The sequence below is a fragment of the Fukomys damarensis genome, unplaced genomic scaffold (assembly GCF_012274545.1).
Source record: "Fukomys damarensis isolate Sample0158 unplaced genomic scaffold, DMR_v1.0_HiC HiC_scaffold_34, whole genome shotgun sequence".
NCBI lineage: Eukaryota > Metazoa > Chordata > Mammalia > Rodentia > Bathyergidae > Fukomys > Fukomys damarensis.
The window spans coordinates 8230306-8255450 of NW_022900946.1; positions in this window are offsets into that span (position 1 = coordinate 8230306).

A 25145-nucleotide genomic window follows, 5' to 3' on the forward strand; every position below is an offset into this window, starting at 1 on the left:
TCTAGAACAGAAACTGACAAAAAAATAGATGAGCTCAAGACCATGATAGAAGCCATGAAGACTCAGCATAAGAAAGAAATGGAAACAATGAATCCAAAACAGAGGAAAGAAATGGAATCCATAAAACAGATTCAAACAGACATCCAGGAGATTAAAAACTCTATTGAAAGTGTACTCAACAAAATAAAAGATTGCGAGGATAGAATTTCAGATACAGAAGATAGGATTGCAGTCAGTGACTGTGAAAAAAGAGATCTCTCAAAAACAGTAAGGGATCATGAGAAATCGATCCAACAACTTCTAGACGATGCAAAGAAAAATATCATAAGACTGATAGGAATCCATGAAATAGTAGGAGAAAACACAAATGACTTAAAAAAGCTCTTTACAGAATTAATGACAGAAAACTTCCCAAACAGAAGGGAAGAATTAGACATACAGATAAGTGAGGCATATAGAACTCCAACTAGCCACAATAAAATAAAATCTACACCTAGACCTATAATGATCAAGATCCCAGAAATCCAACAGAAGAACAAAATACTACAAGCAGTAAGAGAAAAGAAACAAATCACATGCAAAGGAAACCCCATTAGAATCACAGCAGACTTTTCAACACAAACCCTTAGCTCAAGGAGAGCCCGGAGTGAGGTATTTCAAGTCCTAAAAGAAAACAACCTCCAACCTAGACCGATGTATCCTGCAAAATTCTCTTTCAAAATGGAAGGGGAAATAACATACTTCCATGACAAAGAACACCCGAGAAACTTCATGAACACCAAACCAGCACTACAAGGAATTCTAAACAATGTCCTAGAAAAGGACAATGAAGTTTACAGTACTATGAGGCCCAACAGACCAAATGAAATAGGCAAGTCAAGAAACTAAAAGGAGAGGGGAGAAAAAGTAAAAACAGTGAACAAAAGAACAATAACAAGACAATAATAAGTCAGAACATATCAGTTATATGTTAGTGGCCTCAATTCAGCAATCAGGAATAACTAAAAGGAGATGGGAGAAAAAGTAAAAAGAGTCAACAAACAAACAAAAACATGACAAGAATAAGTCAAAATATATCAGTTGTAACCATCAATGTCAATGGCCTCAATTCACCAATCAAGAGAAACAGATTGGCAGAATGGATTAAGAAGCAAAATCCAACAATATGTTGTATACAGGAAACACACCTAGTGCAAAAGGAAGTCCATAGACTGAAAGTGAAAGGATGGAAAACAGTTCTCCATGTGTCAGGAGCCCAGAAAAAAGCAGGGGTAGCAATCTTATTCTCAGAGAAAGTAAATTTCAAGTCAAGTCAGATTTATTCCAGAGATGTAAGGGTGGTTCAACATATGAAAGTCAATAAATGTAATACATTATATTAACAAAGTCAAGGACAAAAACCATATGATCCTCTCAATAGATGCAGAAAAAGCATTTGATAAAATTCAACACCCATTCATGACAAAAACCCTGCAAAAAACTGGAATAGATGGTCTATATCTCAATTTAATAAAGGCTGTCTATGAAAAAACCAACAGCCAACATCATATTAAATGGCCAAAAACTGAAAACCTTCATGTTAAAATCAGGAACAAGACAAGGATGCCCATTATCACCACTCTTCTTCAATATACTTCTGGAAACATTAGGCACAGCAATTAGACTTGGCTCACAGAACAGGTCTGAATAAATGCAAAAGAATTGAAGTCATCCTCTGTATATTATCAGATCATAGTGCAGTCAAGCTGGAGATCAATAGTTGCAATAAAGATAGGAAAGGAAGAAGTTAAACTGTCATTATTTGCTGATGATATGATACTCTGTATTGAAGACCCAAAAAACTCCACCAAAGGACTTCTAGACTTAATTGACAGATTCAGTAGAGAACCTGGATATAAGGTGAATACCCAAAAATCAATAGCCTTCTTATACACAAATAACTATGAAAGCAGTTCTACGTGGAAAATTCATAACATTGAATGCCCACACTAGGAAAACAGAGCGGGCTCAAATAAACAACTTAATGATGAAACTTAGACTCTTAGAAAAACAAGAGCAAGAAAAACCCAAAGCTCGAACATAAAAGATCTCTACACTGAAAACTACAGCACTCTGAAAAAAGAAATTGAAGAGGATATAAAAATTTGAAAGGTATCCCCTGCTCCTGGGTAGGAAGAATCGACATAGTGAAAATGGCCATACTACCAAAACTGCTATATACATTCAATGTAATGCCGATTGAAATTCCAACACTATATTTCACAGAACTAGAAAAAATAATCCAAAAATTCATTTGGAACCATAAGAGACCTAGAATAGCAAAAGCCATTTTAGGCAACAGACACATGGCACCAGGTGTAACAATTCCCAATTTGAAACTATACTACAAAGCCACTGTGATAAAAACAGCATGGTACTGGCAAAGAAACAAGCCTGAGGATAAGTGGAACAGACTGGAAGACACAAAAACAAACCCAGATGTACTCAGGTACCTCATCTTTGACAAAGGAGCTGACCATCCTCAGTTGAGGAAAGATAGCCTCTTGAATAAATGGTGTTGGAAAAACTGGATGTCAGCCTGCCACATATTAAAACTAGATCCTTATCTTTCACTGTGCACTAAATTAAAATCCAAATGGATTAAAGATCTAAATATTAAAACAGAAACATTAAACTTGCTGGAAGGTAAGTTAAGCAGAACTCTAGAAGACATTGGTATAGGAAAAGACTTTATGAACAAATCCTCAGTAGCACGGGAACTAGCAGATAGAATCAACAACTGGGATCTCACCTTATTAAAAAGCTTCTGTACTTCAAAAGAAACCATCAGCAGAACTAAGAGACAATCTACAATGTGGGAAAAAATTTTTACCAGCTGTTCCTCAGAGAAAGGACTATTATCAAGAATATATAAAGAACTCAAAACAATCAGCCCCCCCCAAATATAAAGACCCGATTCAAAAATGGGCATCCAAAATGAACAGACATTTCTCAGACAAAGAAGCAAAAGCAGCAAGTAAATATATGAAAAAATGTTCTGCTTCACTGATCATTCGAGAGATGTGGATGAAAACAAAACTGAGATTTCACCTCACCCCACAAAGAATGGCTGCTATCAAGAAATCACATGATAACAAATGTTGGCGGGGTTGTGGGGAGAAAGGAACCCTTCTCCATTGTTGGTGGGAGTGCAGACTGGTGCAACGACTATGGAAATCAATATGGAGATACCTCAAAGAGCTTGGACTGGAGGTTCCATTTGACCCAGCCATCCCTCTGCTGGGTATCTTTCCAAAAGAACTAAAAGAATCATATCACAGAGAAGTATGCGCACCCATGTTTATAGCGGCACAGTTTGTAATAGCTAAAACTTGGAAACAGCCCATTTGCCCATCCGTTGGAAACTGGAGAAAGAAGATGTGTTTTTTTCTATGAAATGGAATATTACTCAGCCATAAAGAATGAGAAAATAGATTCATTCATAGCAACATGGATACATATTAAAGATATACTCCTAAGTGAAATAAATAAGGCACACATGTGTAAATACCGAATAGTTTCTCTGGTGTGAATAATCTGCAATAATAAAGAAGACTGTAATAAGATTACTGACATTTAGAAATGGGCAGAAAGGAGCTAAAGGTGTAGGGAAGGTGGGATGGGTAGGGGAAGGGTAATAAGGGAAAAGAAAAAATGTGAGATAATGAAAAGATGGAAATAAAGTGGTTGTAGATGGGGAGGGGAGGAGGGGGTGAAGGGAGGGCGGGGTAAGGGGAAAAAATGAGAACCAAGATTTGTCATGTAGAGGTACAAGATCCCAACAATGAATGTAACTGTACTGTATCCCTAAAATGTACCAATTAACTCAAAGCTGAAAAAAATTTTTTAAATTAAAAAAAATAGAGTATATTTTCAACTTGCAAGAGCAAGGACCGGAGTTCAGTCTCCTCCCAAAAAGAATATATTTTCAATACATATTAATTACACTCACCTTGGAGAGTTGGTACATGCATATGTGTATCTCAATCATTATTATTCGCCCTCCTTCCTTTGTCTTTCCCCAGACCCCCTTCCCATTTCCAGAGTCTACCCCTCTATTTCCTACCATCTCTCTTTTATTTAGGCACAATTTCTCGTGCTTGAATAATACTGCTCTTCTGATAAATGAAGGAAATAAGTCATAATGAAATCAATTGCTGCTGTGAATTGCCTGAATGGCATTTTAGAGTTCTCAGCTCTCTAAGTGCTTTCTCCCATGCTTAAAAGAGTAATCATGTTAATTTGATTTGGTTTGGTGAAGTGGAAACCCTCTCCCTTCCCTCACTCCAGACACCTGCTTGAAAATTTGAAGGTTCTGTTAATGGTTGTTGCTCAAAATGCACTGAACCCTTTGGCTCTGTGAATTGGGGGATATAGTCAATTAAGAAAAATAGTCTTTCATTGTGTCTTTGATTTTTTTCTGCGCTAATCAAAAAGTTTTTCAGCAATACTTCAAATTTTTAAATTTTCTCTTTACCATCAATTCGCATCCCTGTCATCATTTTTTGTCGTTGTTTTCTTTTTCAGTCTGGTAGACCTTGTCCAACTCCTAAATTTCTGATTTCATTTTACACTCTGTCCATCCTGACCTTTGCAACTTGAAGTGTAGTTTTAATTTTGTTATTGTACTTTTCAATTTTCTTTTACCCTTTCAACCCATTTAACTCAATTTTTACCACATTTTTAAAACTTCATCTCTCTTAGTGGTGTTTTACTCCTGCTTCATAATGAAGTCTGCCAAATAGTTTTATATATTTCTGGGGGTTTTTTTTGGTTCTATAATGAACCACATTAAGAAAGCCTCTGCTATTCTCTTTTGTGTTCAGGATGACTTTCTTATCTGTGTTCTGCAGTATTATTTTATGGACTGATCGTTTTTCTTTTCTTGCCCTTGAACAAGGAGACAGCTGTTCATGCTTTATGCTCACGAACAGAAAGAACATATGGATTTTTCCATGGATCCTTTTTCTGTATTTGGGTACTATTGGATCAATTTCCCAGAAAAATGTCCTATATCTAGCCCTGCTGCCCTGAAAGGGAAGAATCTTCCATTTCATTACTTCTTAAGCATGTTGTTAGACTCACTTGTGAGAATTTTCATAACACAGATTGTTGGGTCCCACTGAGGCGTTTTGGTTTCACCAGGTCTGAGGCAGGACCTAGGAATATGTATTTCTAACATGTTCCCACGGGAGTTTACTGCCACTGTTTTAGGGACCACAGTTTGAGAACCACGGGTTTGTTTACACTGCTGCTTTTGTGACAGGTTAAACAAGAGACAGGTAAGGAAAACACAACTCCCAGCATGTATTGCTACAATGATTCTTTGTAGGCGTGTTTGTGTGTGTGTGTGTGTGTGTGTGTGTGTGTGTGTGTAGTGTGTTCACATCTCTTAGGAACAGTGCTGCTACTTTTCTGGCCAGTGGTTTCTCTGAGTTAAATTCTTGGATGTAAAAGAACTCTACTGATGAAGGTGTGTTGAGAATACTAAGCCAACACATCACTGGGTGGAGTGACAATTTCTTAGCTTCCCCTTGGCATGCACCTTGTAATTCTTTTCCAGAGGTAAGACTGTATCAGAGAGGAATCCAGAAGGGACAAGACCACATAGTGGAGATAAACATTCTGCTGCACTCCAAGTGGGCCATCTATGTACACATTTTCAGTCTTCATCCATAAGTTTCACTAGTACAGGCATCTCTCTGATTCTGATAATAATAGTTTTTTACCAAGTCCGTGCAGAGTGCAGTAGCAAAATCAGATTTTTTTTTTCCTTCTCTAGATAAAGTTGCTGCTGGCTGCTCTTCATTCAGGTGGGGACAGAAGGTCAGTTTGGAGATGTTAATATTGTCTCTTTACTATGCAGGTATATGCTAGGCAGATTTGGATTCTGAAACTGTTTTGATGAGGCATGGGATTGGATGCAGACAAGCTCCTGTGCGCTCCTCTTGGTAGAGAAGAGCAGGCCTCTTTGCTCATGAAGGCTGACACTTTTCTGGGAAGAAGGCAGTGCTAACATTGCTGTGGTCCTTTCCTGATTCCTTTCCTTAGGACACTCCCCTAGAAAGAGCTGGAATGGGCATAGGCCTTGGTCTCTTTCTGGCCTCGTTACGTTATGTGGGTGTCTAAGGTATGTAGGTCTCAGGATGACTTTCTTATTGCTTCTCTCTTTCCTTCTTTTGGTAATTTATAAAAGGTTGGAAGGGTTTGCATTGAAGGCCTGCAGAAATTAAATTGAAATCTAAAGTCTTTTCCCTTTACATTTATTTTCCCTCATCTTCACATTTTAGCCTCCAGAGTGATCTTTCTTTTGTTGTTGCTAATAAAGCAGGTCAGCTGTGGGTCTGACCTTTGGAGGTACTGTTCTATTTTCCAATTTCTTTGAAAATCCCTTGGTAATTGGTGCTCTGTCATTTCACTCTGATATGTATGTAGAAGCAGCTCTTGGGTTGTTGTTTGTTTGCTTTTCTTTTTTATATTCTAAGGCATTTTCTAGGCTTCTTGAATCTGTGTGTGCCCACCTCCATTTGTTATGAAAAGTTCTCACTATATCATCGTATGTTTTCTTTTCTCCATCCTTTCTACATTCTCCTACTTGAATTTTGATTAGACGCTACACCTATTTGTCATGTTTCTTAACTGCTCCCTCATAATTTCTTTTGACTTGCTTCCCAGTTCCCTAATTCTTCTTCATTTGTGTCTAATATGCAGTTAAACTTGTCCATTGAGTTTTAAACCACTTATTAAATTTTTTAGAATAGTCTTTGAGTGCTTTTAATCTCTTCCAGTAATTAATTTCCTATTTCTTGAGGACTGTCTTGAGACTCTTTGATTTCACTAAGCTCAATAACAGTCCTAAAATAAAAGAGCAAATCACATAAATGTATCATATTATGTAATTTTATAAGGCAAACGCCCCTCAAATGAAGGGAAAAGATTTTTGCCAGCTACCAGAATCCTCTTAAGGTGTCCTACATCTCATCTCTCACTTTGCCAGAGAAACTTACTATCCTGTTCTTTTAATTGTACTTCCTTGAATGATTTTTCAGTTTATCACCAAATATATATTTCTAGAAACTAGAGATTGGTTTTGCCCATATTCAAATATTCAATGTATTTTAAGCCTCTCTCTATATCCAATTTCCAGTTCTTCATTTCTTCCATTTCCTTATGAGTCATGTGGTGCAGAACCTGTCTTGTTTGGCCTGAGTAATCTCCCACACTGTGGAGTTTCTGATGCTTATTTTTTGTGCAGTCCAAGTTTTCTGTCCTCTGTATTTCCCACAGATCAGCAGCTAGGCCTGAAGACTTGATGGTTCTGATTCAAAGGTTTGGTGGCGAGATTAGATGCTGGCAGAAATTGGCTAGATTATAAAAAGCATGCAAGATCTAGCTGAGTCTTTTTGTAATTTCAGCAGCCCTTGATGCTTAAGGGATAGTTCTATTTATCGATGGTTGCACAATGCTGATTGCATTTGTTACTGGTGGTAACAAATTGCTGCAAACCTAGTTATTTAAGACAAATTTGTTCCCTTGAGCTTCTGTAGGCTTCAGTGGGCCAAATCTAAGGAGGCCTATGCTTTTTTTTTTTTTTTCAGTTGCTAATGAAGAATTTTTGTCTTCTTAACTTTTCCCTAGTTTCTGGTGCTACATTCCTTTGCTCAGAGCCCCCTTTTCCCTCTTCAAAGAAAGCAACTCAGCACCTTCAAGTCTCTGCTTCTGTTTCTGTTCCATCTTCTTTTTCTGTCACTCTCTGCTTCTTTTCTCTGAGGACTGTTGACACTATAGCCTGCCTACCTCACATCATAAGCCAGGATGATCTTCCTGTGTCCAGACATCCTTTGAGGTGCTGGGGGACAGAACCAGTGCTTTGTGCGTGCAGAGAGATGCTGTGCCACCGAGCTACACCCCAGCCTTTAAAGACATCAGCAGAGTCCTTTTATCACTTACGGTAGCACTCACAGATTTAAGATGTAGAAAATTTAGGTGGCTACTATTCAGCCTTACATTCATGTTCTAATATTATTATTTGCTCAATTATCAGTCAGAATGCTTTGACAAAGAGGCATAATCTTCCACCTACTACATGATTACTCAAGATGTTCGCACAGACAATGAAGAGTCAACACTTGATTCTTTTCTTTCAAAGCCAATTTTCAATATAATGAATTGTTTTCCCATATGTACAGGAAGTGATCAGTCTTTGAAATAGCACTATGAAATCATGTATGAAATCAGGTTTGAACACATTGGTATTTTAGTCCAACTCATTATGGTTACTGAAGTTCAACTCGTCCCATCTTTGCCCATGTGAGTCTGTGATTCCAGCTCGCTGCTACAAGCCCAGTGATCTTTGACAGCTCCTTGCTGTCTGATACTATACCACATTCCAGGTTTTTCGTGGGAGACATTTCAGAGCTCCCAGCTTGGGATCCGATTCTCAAATCGATGCTCGCGACAGTACCTCCTGCCTCAGAATGAGACCTAGCAATGTCTTCAAGAGCCCTAGTTTATTTTAGATAAATGGTGTTCCAAGACCAAATTTTGGATCTTTAGGCATACTTATTGCTCCTGGGTTAGTGCATTATTTCCAGGATGTGTATTCTAATGTAATGTGATAAAATATCCCATGGATTCATGTTGGTATTTCTAACTCTGTATCAGGATTTCTCAGAGTTTATTTCTACCTTTCTATATTACATCAGTAGGTCCTGTCTTCCATTCCAAGAAATGTGGTTTCAAGGGTATAAGGGATGGTACAATTAGAATACACCATAACATCTCATTTGTTTGATCCAATTTTAAACGCACAGTGGTCTCTGGCTTATAGTGGCAGCATCACCTCTGTTATTCTTACTGAAAACATAAAACATTGGTGTATGCTCTTTCCATCTCCCCTTCTTTTTTTCCGTAGTTTATTCAGGTAAGTTTTATATTCAGGAAGAGTTGCCCGTTTTAGGTATGTACAGCTATGAATTTTGACAAGCATGTATGGGCCTCCTGTTCTCAATAGTTGTACTATATATAGATTGCTATGGCATGTTGTCATTCCATAACTGTCTCCCTATTTGTCCTCATTTTTGCCTTAGTTCTATTTGTCTTAGTAGGTGTTTGTTTAATGTTCATTAGTAGTCATTATGTCATTGATCCTTCAGTTATTTTAGTTGTCTGAAGTTCATTGTACAGTAGATTACTCAAGACAGGATAATGGGAACAATATTTTTTGAGTTCTTGTGCTTAGAGAAGTTTGTGCCCTTTGTACTTAAAAAAATCAATTTTTTGCTGGATATGAAATCCTTGGTGTTCTCTCTCCTTGAGTATCTTAAATTTATTACACAATTTTCTTGGCTCCCAAAGCCTGCTAATAACCTCATTTTCTTTCTCTCACTTTTTTTGTGAGATGTTGAAGGATTTTTAAGTCTCATGTACTGGAATATGTCTGGACATTCTTTGTTCTGGGTCAACATTGTATGCATGCAGTGTGTTCTTTCAAAATGTAATTTTAAATATATTTTTTTAATTTCAGGAATTTTTGTTATTCATTTATGTCTATTAAATATGATTTATTTAAATTTATTTTAACTGCTATATAGGAGCATTAGTATTTCTTCTAATTCCTTGCTTTGGTTTTTATCTTTATAAATTCTTGCTATCCATGTATTCAGTGTTCTTATCATTCTTTTAATCTTCATCTCTTTATTTCTTTTTTATATATTTTATCTGCTTAAATTGTGCTGAAGTATATGTTATGGTTTGGACCAGTTCTGCAGTGCAGCAGGGTTGGAGGTGGGGTCTTTGAGTGGCAGCTGGGTCCTGAGTGTTTTGCCCTCATCAATGGGCTTATCCATTTGGGAACCATCATGGAATGGGCTCTGGGGAGGGCTCTGTTATAAAAGCAAGTTCCTTTCTTTCTCTGCTTTCTGGCTGCCATGGGGTGGGCAGCACTGCTCCACCCTGTGCCCCTGTCCATGCTGGCCAGCCTCAGGAGAGGCTCAAGCAAGGGGCCAATGAACTATGCACCAAAACCACTGAAACCTGGAGCCCAAATAAAACTTCCCTCCATTACATTGTTTAGCTCAAGTGCTTTTTCCCTCATGATTGTGTAGCTGCCTAGTATCATGAGAAAAGGTCTTACTTCTTATTGCTAGACCAAGAAAAGATTATAATTCAAAATATATTTTCTAATAAATTAGTATTACTTTTACACCATTGTGAAGCTGAAATTTTTAAAATCAAACCATTGTAAGCCAGACACCTGTAGAAGTCAGAAACCTTGCAAGCTAAGGGTGTGAACCTCACCCAGTTTGGTGCTCAAACCAAGAATGGCACCTGCGGGAAACTACTAAGCCTTAAGCAAGCTGATCTGATCCTAGAATCCAGGTGAGCGCTCCAATGTAAGCCACGATGGAACAGCATTACATTCTGTGGCTGCAGAAGACTCACCTTAGTTTCTGAGCTTTCAAAGGCAGGACATGGATCCTGGAATCAGGATTTGGGTTAGAATCCTGGTTCCCCTCCTTACATGTCTTCGGCCTGTAATTTAAATCTCTGAAATCTACTTCTCTCACTTTCAAAAGGGACAAAAGCAGTGCACCCCTCAGTGGGATGTTTTAGGGATTGTATGTGATTAAGTAATTAATACATTGCCTGCCACAATTATATTCCTGCAGAAGAAAAAATAACTGCAGTCTTAAAGACCTTAAAGTGAAATATTTTCTGGCACTTTTTCTTCTTTCCTGTAAATCACATATCCCACCTGTTAGATTTCCCTCACTTTAAGATGGCTGCTACATAAAAAGAATAGCCTTCTTCCCATAATGCCCTGCTTTTCACCTAAAAATATGGCTTCTCCCACTAAAGGACAGCCTTCTTCCCATCATGCCTCTTCCTGCCAAGAGAGAACCCCTCCTAATGATATCACAGACTCTCCCAATCCCTAGCCACTAAATCACTCAATCCCACCCCAGCTCCTGTGAGCCCCGCCCCAGTCCTATATGAAGTGCTCCCCATCTCGGCTAGATTGTGCTCTCTCCTTAATTGGAGATGGCCAGGAAGATTGTCCCTACAATAAAGGCTTGTAGTGGTTCTGGTCTGGTCTTGGTTTTTGTCCGTTTTGACCTGACACCACCCACCCCTCATGTCTTTATTTAGAAGGAGATCACTTTTTCTTGCTTTGGTACCTCTTTGCTGCCACGTAAATGCTGATGCAAAGTTTAGGAGTTTAGATGGGGAAACGGTTTGGAACTGCAAGGACAGAGGACTTTCTGAGTGAGTGGGGATGCTGGACTGCTGGAGCAGAGAAGCTGTTCTGCAGGAAGCAAGATCTCATAGAAATGGCTGCTCAAGTTAGAGAAGAAAGATGTGCCTGAGGGGTGTGGGGGCGAGGTAAAATCCTGCGCATTTAAGTCTGAGTTGCTGGTTGATTTGTGGTAGAATACCTTGGTAATGAAGTTTTGTATTTACTGAGCTACTGACTGCAAGAATTCTACAGTGAGACTGTGTGGAGTACGGAGAACTGAGCCCTGTGTTTTTATCTGGATTTTCAAAGTTCCTGAAGTTTACATCTGGCTTCCCTCTGTTCTTCTTCCCTGACTATTGAGACCCAGAGCTTGAGGAGTGGTACGATTATGATGGTCCTGAACAACAAGACAAGTTCTTCCAAATTTTTTCTTATGTCTTCATCAGAACATATCTGTCCTATAACCCATTCTTTCTGTATTTTATCTGTCTTGCTATTGTGGTAAGCATATCCATTATGTTGTGCTAATCGATTTATTCTTTTTCCATCTGGAAATGTTCTAATGAGGATTTTCCAGAAAAGCTCATGGCTGCAACACAAAGACGCATATTAATTCTGCCCAGTATGTGAAATTCACTATTATGCTGGGTGGGGGGAGGATGTAGAGAAACTTGATTGTTCATACATTGCTGATGGAATTAGGAAATGGTACAGCCACTCCAAAAATTCATTTGACGCTTTCCTGAAATACTGTACATGCATTTACTTTGCAAACTGGCAGTTGTATTCATTGGCATTTAACTGAATAAATAAAAATTTATATTTACCCAAAAATGTACACAGATGTTTATATATCTCCAAACTGGAAATAACCCAGGTGTCTTCCAGTGGAGAAATGGTTAAATAAAATGTTGTATGCTCATCCATACCATGAAATACTATTCAGCAATGAGAATACATGTATGCATACTGATGCATATATAACAGCTTGGATGACTTTCCAAAGAACTACACTGAATGAAAAAAAAAATCTCCAAAGTTATGCACTGTGTAATTTCATTTAGATAACATTCATGAAATGGCAAAATTACAGAAATGGGAATACAAGTGGCAGCCGGGGATTCGGGTTGGAGGAAAGTGACCAAGGTTGTACAGAGGAAATACAAGGGGCCTTGTGTTGGTGGAAATGTTCCCTGTCTCGACTGTGTTAGTGAGCATGTGATATTGTCTAGGACTTTTGCAGGACTGTACCATTGGCAGAAACCACCTAAGAACCATATGGGATTTCTCTGTTATTTCTTACAACTGCATGTGAATCTCATCTAAAAATTGCAAGTTACAAAAAAAGCTAATATACATTAAGTACTCAGAACAGTGTTTGGCACAAGGCCACAGGTTGGCATTAATAGTGATATGGACTGATTTGTTGTTTCTCTTGGGGTCCAGTCCCATGGATGATAGGAGGCAAAATAACCACTACGCCTGTGGCCTGCGGGCAGGGAGTGTTAGGCAGGCCAGCCTCTGCAGATGGTAGAGGAAGTTTCTCTACCATTCTCGAACCTTCCTGTTTCCGGGGCAAAGAGAGCTCAGCCCTTCTATTCAGTTGCTTCTTGTTCTCCAAAGGGCTTTGCCCGCTTTTAGGACCAATGTTGGCTTTTCAGAGGGACATAGACCTCCAAGATTCCTGTCTTCCCAGGATCTGCTTTTTGGGTCTGGTAGCTATAGGGTTCATACAGATTTTGGAAAAGAATTATCCTCCCTAGTTTTCTCTGGAAGGAACGAAGCAGGGCCCAAGACCTCACTGGCTTCCACCTGAGCACAGATAATGTAGACAGCTTAGATCTGTGAGTGGAGGAGAATTAAGGCTCATTCAAGTTACCATGCACCCCAAGTCCCCCACAATTTTCTCTTAAGAATGTCACTAGGATGCCATGTTTCCAAGTGCTTCTCAGCCTTTTCTGTGGAATGCCTTTATGACACCATGACTCCAGTGCCCTTTCTGGCTCTCCGTCTGGAATGCCATTAGGATGTTCCTAGATTCCCTCCTTGGCCCTCATACCAAAGTCCTCATTTTTTTTTTTTTTTTTTTTTGTACCAGGGATTGAACTTGGGTCCTTGCGCTTGCGAGGCAGGCCACCAAACCACTGAGCTAAATCCCCGGCCCTGGACTAATGGTTCTTGATAGGAGGATTATACCATCCCATGGGGCGTGAAGCGTTTGAAAACAGTGCTGAAATTTGATCATCAAAAATGAAAAGCTACCATCTCTACCATAGTACCTCCAGCACCTAGAAAATAGTGCTGCATCTTCTTTCTTCCTGTATGTGGCATTACTGCATAATGTGTTTTCCTCTAGGTTTTATCTTAGTTGTAACCATGTTGTAACATGATTAAAAAGCCATGAAGTCTCAGCTCACATGAGCAGAATGTTGGCATTAAGGTCAGCTCCTAACCAAGATGATGAGACACCTATTTATAAGCATCATTGTCACCATGCTGCCGGGTAATTAGGCACCCAGTGCATCCATTGTACACCCTCTGCATAAATGAAGGCAGTTGTTCTCTCCAAACACCAGACTGTATACTCCTTGAGTGAAGGGAATGCAAGTTGGGAAGAGACCGTGATTCGGCCATGCCTCCATCTTTGCTGTAGGAAGTGTTTCTTTTCTGAATTCCCCTCTTGAGTCTGCTTCTCGTTTCCCTCAAGCTCATGCCAGGGCTAACATCAACAGGGTGCTAACTGTCAACTCTCCCATCCCTCCTATATTTATACCATCCCTAAGAACCATACTGAAACTAAGATTCATATTTGTTTTACCTTGGCCTTTCTCCAAAATCAGCAAAATTTTATTCTGGTACTGAAAATTGCATACATGTGTGGGTTTCTGACTCTAAGTATATTCCATATTCCACTCCAGGAGTCACTCTTCTTCTAAAGTGTTTGGAAAGGAGAGTTTTAACTGTTATGAATCTGTTCCTATCGAACCCTGAAAGGAGAGATCTGGTCCAGCCTTAGCTCTGTCATCATGTCTGCAAACTTGGACATGTTGCTTACCTGTCTGAACTTCCAAGGCTATGGATGGGCACATGTATACTTCCTCAGCTGTCTGTTTTGAAGTTTGAGAAGATGTACATTCAATCCCTGCTACATGTTAGCTGCTCTCAGTAGCTATGGATTATAATCATTCATCATCATTCAGAGGAAAATAAAGACATGGCACCTAAAACTCCAGGTCATCACTGAGAAGTACAACCTCGATGTTTACCAAGGTTACTTTGCTCCTTGGAATTCAAATGCGAGCAGCTTTACCTCTGTCCCACGCATGGTCAGAGCCTGAGTCCCTTCTCAGCCCTCTTGTACTCTCACAGGTGTGGTGCAGGTCAGCTCCTATGGTTTTCTGGTCTGTGTCTGTGTCGTTCTTTTCATAACATTCGGTAAATTTGGGGCCTACTTGGCTATCTTTCCAGCACCAGCCACACATAGAAACACAATCTTTACCCAGACTTCCCCTGAGATGATGTTAATATTTGTCAGATTGTTAGTAAAGCTATAAAGCAACAGATGCCCAAACTGAAATATTAGATGTACTTTTTCCTAAGAAAAGCCCACTGATCACCTTGCTATTGGGAACTTTTAAATTCTCCCTGGACACCATCTTTCCATTATTCATGTGCTCCTTTCTCACCCATTTCTTCTTAGCTCAACCATCCACCTTTTTGCTCCCACAAATTCATGTTAACCAAACAAAGAGAGCTTCTATCAATGGGGTGAGCTCCTTCCACAAAGAATTTTTCCACACATCAGGTAGCTCAAGGCATTCTCTTAAAGAAGTTTCTGTGCTTAGATCTCTGGTTCTGAGTTGTTGAAATGAACTTTTATATTCCACAATATGTGGAAACTCAGAAGATCTTGGTCAGAGCCTCCACATAAGGTTTCCTAGGTTGTTCAGTGGATCAGAAGATATGTAGGGACCAAAGGATACTTTACCCTGTGTAAGTGAATGAGATATAAATATTTCTTCTAGTTTTCTACCAGGAAAAGGTGGAAGGGGTGGCTGTATCTGTGATAATTTCTTCTAATTCATCTCTCCAGAGGTAGCACCATTCTCTATCAAAAAGGTATTGTCTGTGTTAGCAGGGGCCTTGTTTAAAGCATTTGCAATCAAATTGGATGTATCAGAGCTCTGAATTGCAGTAATACAGTGTCAGTAACTGTGTGGGAACAGCAGCAGGGCTGTGTTGTTTTGAGGGAAAGACATCTGCAGTCCTCCCCAAGCTGTCACTAGGAGGTATCATTTGCATATTAAACAAATATTTAAAATTAGTCATGCAGCAAACAATCAGAAGCTGGCATCACAAACATCACTCCAAAGCAACAGCAAGGACTGAAATACAGGTGTGCTCAACTGGATTGGAAGGGTGTACCTGGAGCAGGAATGTGTTCCTATGACTGGTAGACTTGTCAGGTAATACAAGGAAAAAAATAGAATGGAATGGAATGGAGTGGAGTAGAACAGAAATCTTTGTATTCATAACCTCCCAGGGAATTTTGAGGATTAGAGGCATTTAGAATGGTGCCTGGCCACTGGAAGATCTACAACTGTCATTATTCCCAAAGAGACAGCCAAGATAGTTACAAACTGGCCCACCTGAATGGACACCTGTAGACAATCATCATAGTCATTTTCAGATCTGCTTTTCCTCACTTGATCAAAATGTATTATTATTTGTGTGATAGCTCAGTGCTTTTTGATCAGGCTGAGAGCTTTATGTGCTTTATCTAATCCCTCTGAGACTCATCTAGTAGGGAATAGCGTGAGCTGCAGGTCACACACAAGGAAACTGAGGCACAGAGAAGTTAAGTACATTGGCGAAAGTCATAATGTAGCCTTTAGAACTCAAACCAGAGCTCACTTCTTTGGTCACTTGGCCATACTTTTCTCTTTCAAGGTTTTTCAAGGTACTGGGTAAGGACATGTATACCTTCTTTCCCTTAACAGGAAAGCCACTTTGCAGATGTTCTCATTGTGCCCAGATAAGTACATGTTTTTAGCCATTTTATGCTTTTCTTTATTTTCTAATTATCCTATAGCAATTGTCCTGTAAGACCTTTAAATTGGAAGAGTGATAAATAAAATGAAATGTTAGTGGAACTTGAAGATATGAATAGAAGCCTCCGCCTAGCCAATGGGACAGACACTGCATTCCATCAACTCATTTCTTCTTCCCGGGGAACTGAGGAGGTGGGCGCACAACCACATCGGAAAGAGATCGAGCATCCCAGAGGGAAAGGGATGTAGGGAGCACGCTGTCAAGCAGATATGGTGTTGCAGCCCCTGGTCCTGCTGGATCTACAGCATTTCATGCTGGCCTCGTGTTCATGAGTAACCTCACCTATAGGCAAAACAGCTAGTAGCCCACCCTCCTGGTTAGGAGCAGCGGTGGATTCCTCCTTTAGCTAGAACAGTAAGTTTTGTTTGTGTAGATACAGTGACTGTCAGGAAGACGTAGGGTGCTTGTTGAAAATGAAATGCAGATTCTCATGGTAAGATGTACTGGCTGATGAGAGCTGACTGATCCTGGAGGTGGATCCTAGAAATCTTCCTGAAGGCCTGCCCTCTTGACCAGCATGTCAACAGTCAGTTGCCAAACTGGGTTAACCTACTGTTCACATCTTGGTCACTAAAGACTTCTGTTACAATGCATATTAGTAGCTGTGTCTTGGAAATGCAGAATCAGAACCTAAATGTCAGATCCAGGTTTTTTACCACGTACTCTGGGTCATTTCTGATGCACAGAGAGAGTGTTTTTCCTCTATATTTTGGTCCCCGCGCGCTATTCTTGAGCTGGTGGGCACTCACGTGGTTATCTGAAGTAGTCAAACACCGAAATGTTTACATTCTCTTTGGTACACACCTGTCCTCCCAGGTGTCCTTGTCTCTTCTACCACCCTCACTACCCTGGCTTCTCACAAGACTTCCCACAATCCAGAAAATAGAGGGTCTTTGCCTGGCTCACTAGTCTGTAGGGGTCTACTCTAGTGCTGCAGTGAGTGTCTGCTTGGATTTGTGGGTATTCGTGTCATGCCGTTGTGGAGACACCTGACACTCACCCTGAGTGTGAGTATATTTCCTCATCAGATCATTGACCCTGAAATACAGATACGATGGTTTGCATATCTTTATATTACCAACAGGGCCCAAGGTAGAGTTGAACGTCCATCAGTTTAGGTTTCCATTTCAATTGTGACTGAATGGTTTTTGTTTTCACATGTGTTACAGGAGGGGTTCTGTCTTGAAGGGGCCACAGTTGGGGGTAGGACAAAGAGCTGATTCCTAGAGGCCAAACATCAGTTGCGAACTTGAGAAGTCTGGGGCAGAATAAGGGCCCCAAGCTTTCGGGGACTTAGGAAGCAGTACTGTGGCTGAAACAGAAAATGGGGTGCTCAGCAGCCTCCAGTTTCTTGAAGAGACATTTGCTTAATGTTAGGTGAGTGAACATAACAAGAGAATTGTAATTGGGCTCATTTTTCACATAAAGAGAAGAAAGGGACCTGCGGGTGGAAGTATGTCAGTTCCAATTGTATTAGAGCCACATCACATAGAGAAGGAGAAATCCATTAGGTCAAATAAACGTCACCGTAGCCAAACATTATTGGCTCCCGGCTTCCACAGATACTTTAGAGACAGTGATTTCCTTAGTAGAGAAATCATGGCCAGATATTTTCAGTGGAAATGTATTTCACAACCTCTAACATGTTTGAAGAAAGGAAATATTTTGACACTCTCTCCCAATAATAGATAATGCAGAATAATCTCTCAGGTAAATCAGCAGTGTGGAACAATTTGTTTCATCAGACAAAGGTGATTTCTGCCCTACCCCTACCTTTCCTTTCTGGAATGTCTATATCATTTCCCATGCTGTTCTCAGTGCTTCAGAAAAGTAATAAGGAATTTACAATAATATACCGTAAACGTGTTTGTGGCAGACAGCCGTGTTTCTGCACTGCTGGCATGCCTACCGGCTTCCTTGGCACCGAGACAAGTTCACTGATCACAGTGTTGTAGTGGGATCTAAGGACGTCTAACTAATTAACCCCTGATTATGGCAAAATAAAGTTTATAATAAAGGAGAGCATGGCAGTGCTGCATTTGGGATACATAGAGGAAAAAGAAAAACTGTGACTAAGCCAACCCAGAGCATGAGGAAGAAATCAGGGCAGAATGCAAACAGACAGCCAGACAACTCCCTGCTGCTCGGCAACAGAATTTCCAAGTTGAGGTCAACTTTGAAAATAATCCCTCCAACCTGGCCGTCCAGCATAAATCCCTAGCCAGCCAACAGCTCCCTTTTTTTTTTTTTTTTTTTTTTTTTTTTTTTACTGTACGGTGAATTGTAAGGTAGCTTTGGGGGATGACAGCCTCCAGTCCCCAAAGAAATGTAGCTCTCGTAGAGAAGGGTGGCAATGTCCTACGTTTTTTGATTCCCCTGTTTTGATTTCCATTGCTCAGTGGAAAAAATAAGACCATCCAGCTTTTTGGCGAGGAAGCCTTTCCATTCCTTGTTGCAGAAATGAGCTCAGTGTTTTCATCTTTTTTCCACAGCAGCGGGTTGTTACAGGAGAATGAAGTTACAGGGTTCACTGATATCTTAGCAGTAATTTGAGGAGACTTATCAACAAGGAGCTGGAGAAGTGACCAGAGAAACTGATGTCAGAGAGATAATAATGAAAGATAAAAGAAAGTGCAAAGGCCCTGTTAGTGCTGTTTCCAGTTCACAGAAATACCATGAGTTGGAAGATGTGAGTTCAAATCCCAGCTCTCCCTCCTTGCTGAGGGGTGCTGGGCAAATTCGTTACTTTGTATGAGTCTCCCTGGTCTCCACTGTGAAATGGACATGACCATTTCTGACAAAGAGTGCTCCCCAGTCCTCAGATTAGAGGAAGGGAAAACGAGATCCTATCCAGTTCACCTGACATTTTGTTGTCTCCCCTGATGTAACTCTGGAAATCTGCTGATACTTTGCCAGCATCCTGCAGATACAAGGAAGGGATAGTTCGGGAGTCTCGGGGAAGGTAGGTGTGACAGCCCCGCCCACAGCTCTATTCTTTCTCTCTCAGGTGGCTTTTGATCTCGCAACATACTGACCCCTAGCTCTTCGCAGACTCCAAAACAGAGGCTTCGTGTACATCAAAAGGCGCACACAAATTCCTGCGACAAGAGAGAGTGACAGAGTATTCCATGAGTTCACACCATTGGTCAAGATGTCCTGCCACTTGGTCAGCACCATCATAATTGCCATCCTCATAAGTAGCGTTAGCGATGTAGTGATTATGGAGGAGATCAAAATAGGCTACCCCAGATGTGCTCCTTTAACATGTTTCAAGACAGCCATTCAGACGGCCTGCCAGTGGATTGAAGAATTGCTCTGAAAAGCCACCCTTCGGAGTGGGAGAGACATGTGCCTCAGTAACAGAAGTAAACAGCAGGTGCAAAGAAGCTTTCTCTGAAGTTCCTCTCCCCATCTGCCTTACCCAGATCCTCCCAGAGAGCCTCCCAGGTTGTCACATATTTTTCAGAAACTTGTTGTATGTGAGGCTGTATCTGCATTATAAAACAACCTGTGTTCACGGTACATTTTCCCTTCTCTCTTCCATACCTTTCATCACCATCTTCCCCAGTAACCTCAAGCCTCTCTTTTCTTTCTGTACCTCAAAATGCTATTTAAACTTCAACCGTCTGGACCTTTCTTTGTGTCTCAAACTCCATGTGTGGCTTCTGTGTTTCTGAACATCAATGAATGTGTATTTCTCCCACAATTCTATTGTCAGTTTATTTCATAGACTAAAATTATCGAAACTTCAAAAGGCAAACTTGAACTTACCTGTGATTGAAAAGATACACTTTCACCTGGCTTTTGGCTGGAGACTGATACAGAGTCTTCAAAATAAAAAAAAAAATGGTGTTCAGATCTTCAGGAAAAGTTACATTCCTCAAAAATGAATGCAGAATGAACATGAATATATTTTCTATTTTCATAGTGAATTTAATAAGAGGACTCACCAGATCAACACAGTACCATGCTTATTAAAAGGAGAGACTAAAATAGTTAGCTTTTTTATACTCTCTGCACATTAGAAACATCTGGGGAACTTAAAAAAAATATAATGTCCAAGCTTCCTTCCCACCTTGGGCTCCTGATTTAATTGGCCTAGAGAGAGCCTCAGAATTCTGTGATAACACAGCTCCCAAGATGATTCTGATAGACAGGCAGGTGTGAGAACCACTGCTCTAAAATAGTTGACGAATTGGTTTGGTAAGAGGCCAAATGCTGATATTTACGAAGCCCTTTCTGACCCTGATGCTCAGCGATAGCTAACTGCAGTGCCCTGACCCCCGGGAAAGGTTGGGCGTGGATGATTGCAGATTCAGACAGCTAAATGCAAGTAGCAAAGATCATTTAGCTCAAGAAACTGTAAATACAGATTTTCCAATCTGACACTGGCTAACAGGGATCCTGCCTTGGCCATGGCTGTGTTTTCTGATTCAAATAGAAGACTGGACCGGCTCCTTCAAGAAGCAACTGGAGAAATTGAGAAGGAAACACAATCACTCCGAATCACTGCATGGTTCCTGTAAATAACAACAAAAACAACAACAATAACAATACTGGTAACTCACATCGCCAGCCTGACACAGACCTCCTGAACACAAATGGAACCATTTATTGGGCTCCCTGTGTTCGAGCTGTAGTAAGGTGATCTGACAATCCCTCCAGAAATGAAACAAACTTAAGCATCTACTTATAACTTCTAACATCACACTCTTACGAGTTTGTAACTGGCCTGAGCACATCTTTTTTTTTGTTTGTTTGTTTATTGGCACATTTTAGGTATACAGTACAGTTACATTCATTCTTGGGATCTTGTACCTTTAATGAGCACATCTTTGATAGCTGAATCTTACGTGTTTCTTCCCGCTGAGCTCCCTTAGAAATAGACACGGCCCATCTGCCTACATCCATCCAGTCCCGGGAAAAAAAGCACTACCACCCCTCCCATCATTCACCTCCATCCTCATGTGTCATACCCTGGTCACCTCCACGGTCTCTTTCCTCTTTTCCTTCTCCATTGTACAGAACACTGCCTCACACCGTCTTCCTTCTCTAGGGCAGATGCATATAGTGCCTGTAAAACAAAGCTTGTGTTCAGGGACTGTAGGATTTAATGCTTGGTCATAATTATTCTCTTCCCTTGCATAGTATTACAATCCTACCCTATGCTATATCGTTGTGGTTGACGGTGTTCCCAGCCGTTGTCCTTGGGTTTAGCTTACTGAGTTAGCTTTAACCCAGGGGATGTTGGCAGGCAAGATATGAGCAGAGATTTGAAATTCACTTGTAGGTTTTGGCTTGCTTTTGTTATGGCCGTAACATAGCCCCGCCCCGGCCTGGTGATCTGAGGAGTTAGGGAGATAGGTGGGGCTGTCCTGCTTGAAGGAGCAGAGGGCAGCCTAGACCATCTTCTCCATCTCGGCTGGCCCACACATTGCGCACAAGAAGTCAGTGTTTGCGCGTCACTGAGTTTTGATATGGTTGGACGCAGCATCATTGTAGCTCCATTCTAACATGTGCATAACCTTTAACTATTTGGCTTCACTTAATATGATACATAGAAACCTTGCTTTGGGGCCTCTCACTGTCCTCTATTCTAGGCTGGTACTTGCTTATCCCCTGGCTGGCATGTTCCCCACTTCTGCTCAGTGGGAAGGCCTTGTCTTGCCCTGTGGACATAGTGCTCTGCATTACCTCTGATTTTGCCTCCTGACCCCTTCATGCTTCGACTGCTTTTGGTCCCTTTGCTGCTTTGTTCATATTGTCTCAGCCTCTTTTGTGGATACTGTGACTCCCAGAGCTTCAGAGGCAGATCCTAACCTGGCCTCTCCAACTCCTGTGTATGGGATCAGGTGTATTTGCACTTCCCCAGTGTTCTCTGAAGCAGAAGGTTGGGAAGAAATACAATTTGATATAACCCAGACCACAGGTGCAGGAGCCAAGAGCAAAACCTTGGATAAGCATTTTTTTCTTTTTTTTTTTCTCATTGAGTTTATTGGTACCTTCTAGGTATACTGTACAGTTACATTCATCATTAGGATCTTGTACCTTTACATGACAGGTCTTGGTTCTCATTTTTTTCCTCTTGTCCCTGCCCTCCTTTCGCCCCCTCCTCCCTTCCCTATTTACAAATACTTTATTTCCATTTTTTCATTTTCTCATTTTTTTCTTTTCCCTTATTACCTTTCCACTACCCTCCCCATGTCCCCTACACCTTTAGTGCTTTTCTTCCTATTTTCTGTTGTCAATTATATCCTTAGGATCTTATGTACAATTATAGTTTTTCACACCAGAGAAACTATTTGGTATGTATACATGTATGACTTATTTACTTCACTTAGGAGTATATCCTCAATATACATCCATTTTCCTGTGAATGACTCTAATTTCTCATTCTTTATGGCTGAGTAGTATTCCATTTTATAGAAAAACCACATCTTCTTTATCTAGTCTCCAACTGATGGGCAAATAGGCTGTTTCCAAGCTGTAGCTATTACAAGCTGTGCTGCTGTAAACATAGGTGTGCATATATCACTGTAGTATGATTCATTTAATTCTTTTGGAAAGATACCCAGCAGAGGGATGGCTGGGTCAAATGGAACCTCTAATCCTAGTTCTTTGAGGTATCTCCATATTGACTTCCGTAGTGGTTGCACCAGTCTGCACTCCCACCAGCAATACAGAAGGGTTCCTTTCTCCTCACAACCCTGCCAACATGTGTTATTGGTTGATTTCTTGATAGCAGCCATTATTTGTGGAGTAAAGTGGAATCTCATTGTTGTTTTCATCTGAATGTCTTGAATGATCAGTGATGTGGAACATTTTTTCATATGTTTACTTGATGCTTTTACTTCTCCGTCTGAGAAATGTCTGTTCATTTCAAATGCCCATTTTTGAATAGGGTCTTTATATTTGGGGGACTGATTTTTTTTTAGTTCTTTATATATTCTAGATAATAGTCTGTTTGAGGAGCAGCTGGTAAAAATTTTTTTCCACATGGTAGGTTGTCTCTTAGTCCTGTTGACGGTTTCTTTTGCAGTGCAGAAACTTTTTAATAAGATGAAATCCCAGTTGTTGATTCTTTCTGCTAGTTCCCATGCTGCTGAGGATTTGTTCATAAAGTCTTTTCCTATGCCAATGTCTTCAAGAGTTCTGCCTAACTTATCTTCCAGCAAATTTAGTGACTCTTTTTAAATATTTAGATCTTTAATCCACTTGGATTTTAGTTTAGTGCATGGTGAAAGATAAAGTACAGTTTTAATCTTTGGCAGGTTGAAATCCAGTTTTTCCAACACCATTTATTCAAGAGGCTATCTTGCTTCCAGTGAGTATGGTTGGCTCCTTTGTCAAAGATGAGGTAGCTGAGTACATATGGAGTTGTTTTTATATCTTCCAGTCTATTCCACTGATCCTCAGATCTGTTTCTTTGCCAGTACCATGCTGTTTTTATCACAGTGGCTTTGTAGTATAGTTTCAAATTGGGAATTGTTATACTTGTTGCCATGTCTCTGTGGCTTAGGATGGCTTTTGCTACTCTAGGTCTCTTCTGGTTCCAAATGAATTTTTGGATTATTTTTTCTAGTTCTGTGAAATACAGTGTTGGAATTTCAATCGGCATTGCATTGAATGTATATAGAAGTTTTGGTAGTATGGCCATTTTCACTATGTTGATTCTTCTTACCCAAGAGCAGGGGATATCTTTCCTTTTTCTTATGTCTTCTTCGATCTCTTCTTTCAAAGTGCTATAGTTTTCAGTGTAGAGATCTTTTGCTTCTTTTATTAGATTGATTCCTAGATACTTCATTTTTTTGGATGCTATTGTGAAAGGAATTGTTTCCCTAATTTCTCTCTCAGTGAGTCTGTTATTTGTGTACAAGAAGGCTATTGATTTTTGAGTGTTGACCTTGTATCCAACTATTCTGCTAAAAGTGTCAATTAGATCAAGAAGTCTTTTGGTGGAATTTTTTGGGTCTTCAGTGTAGAATATCATATTGTCAGCAAATAATGACAGGTTAATTTCTTCCTTTCCTATCTTTATTGCTTTAATTTCTTTCTCTTCTCTAATTGCTATGGCTAATGTTCCCAGAAATATATTGAAGAAGAGTGGTGATAGTTGGCATCCTTGTCTTGTTCCTGATTTTAACATGAAGGTTTTCAGTTTTTGGCCATTTAATATGATGTTGGCTGTTGGTTTTTCATAGACAGCCTTTATTAAATTGAGATATAGACCATCTATTCCAGTTTTATGAAGGGGTTTTATCATGAATGAGTGTGGAATGTTGTCAAATGCTTTTTCTGCATCTTTTGAGAAGATCATATGGTTTTTGTCCTTGACTCTTAGTATTGGGTATTACATTTATTGATTTAGTATGTTGAACCATCTTTGCATCCCTGGAATAAATCCAACTTTGTCAGGATATATGATCTTCTTGATGATCCTCTGTATTCTGTTTGCTAGTATCTTATTAAGGATTTTTTTGATAAGCATTTTCAATATCTTACTCAATGACTACATAAAACATGTAACTATAAAACATGTCAATAGTCAACCAAGGGTTCTTATTTGGGAAATCATGAAAAGAATTTCTCCTTGAGATATAGGTGTTGGCTTAATAATTTAGAGCTGCACTTCTCACTCTTACTTGGGCACATCCTTGTAGTCTATGATTCTGTGCCGCCAAGTTCTAAGAAACCAGGAATAAATACAAAGTGTAACTTTGTGCAATGCTCATATTACTTTACATGAAGGCTACTT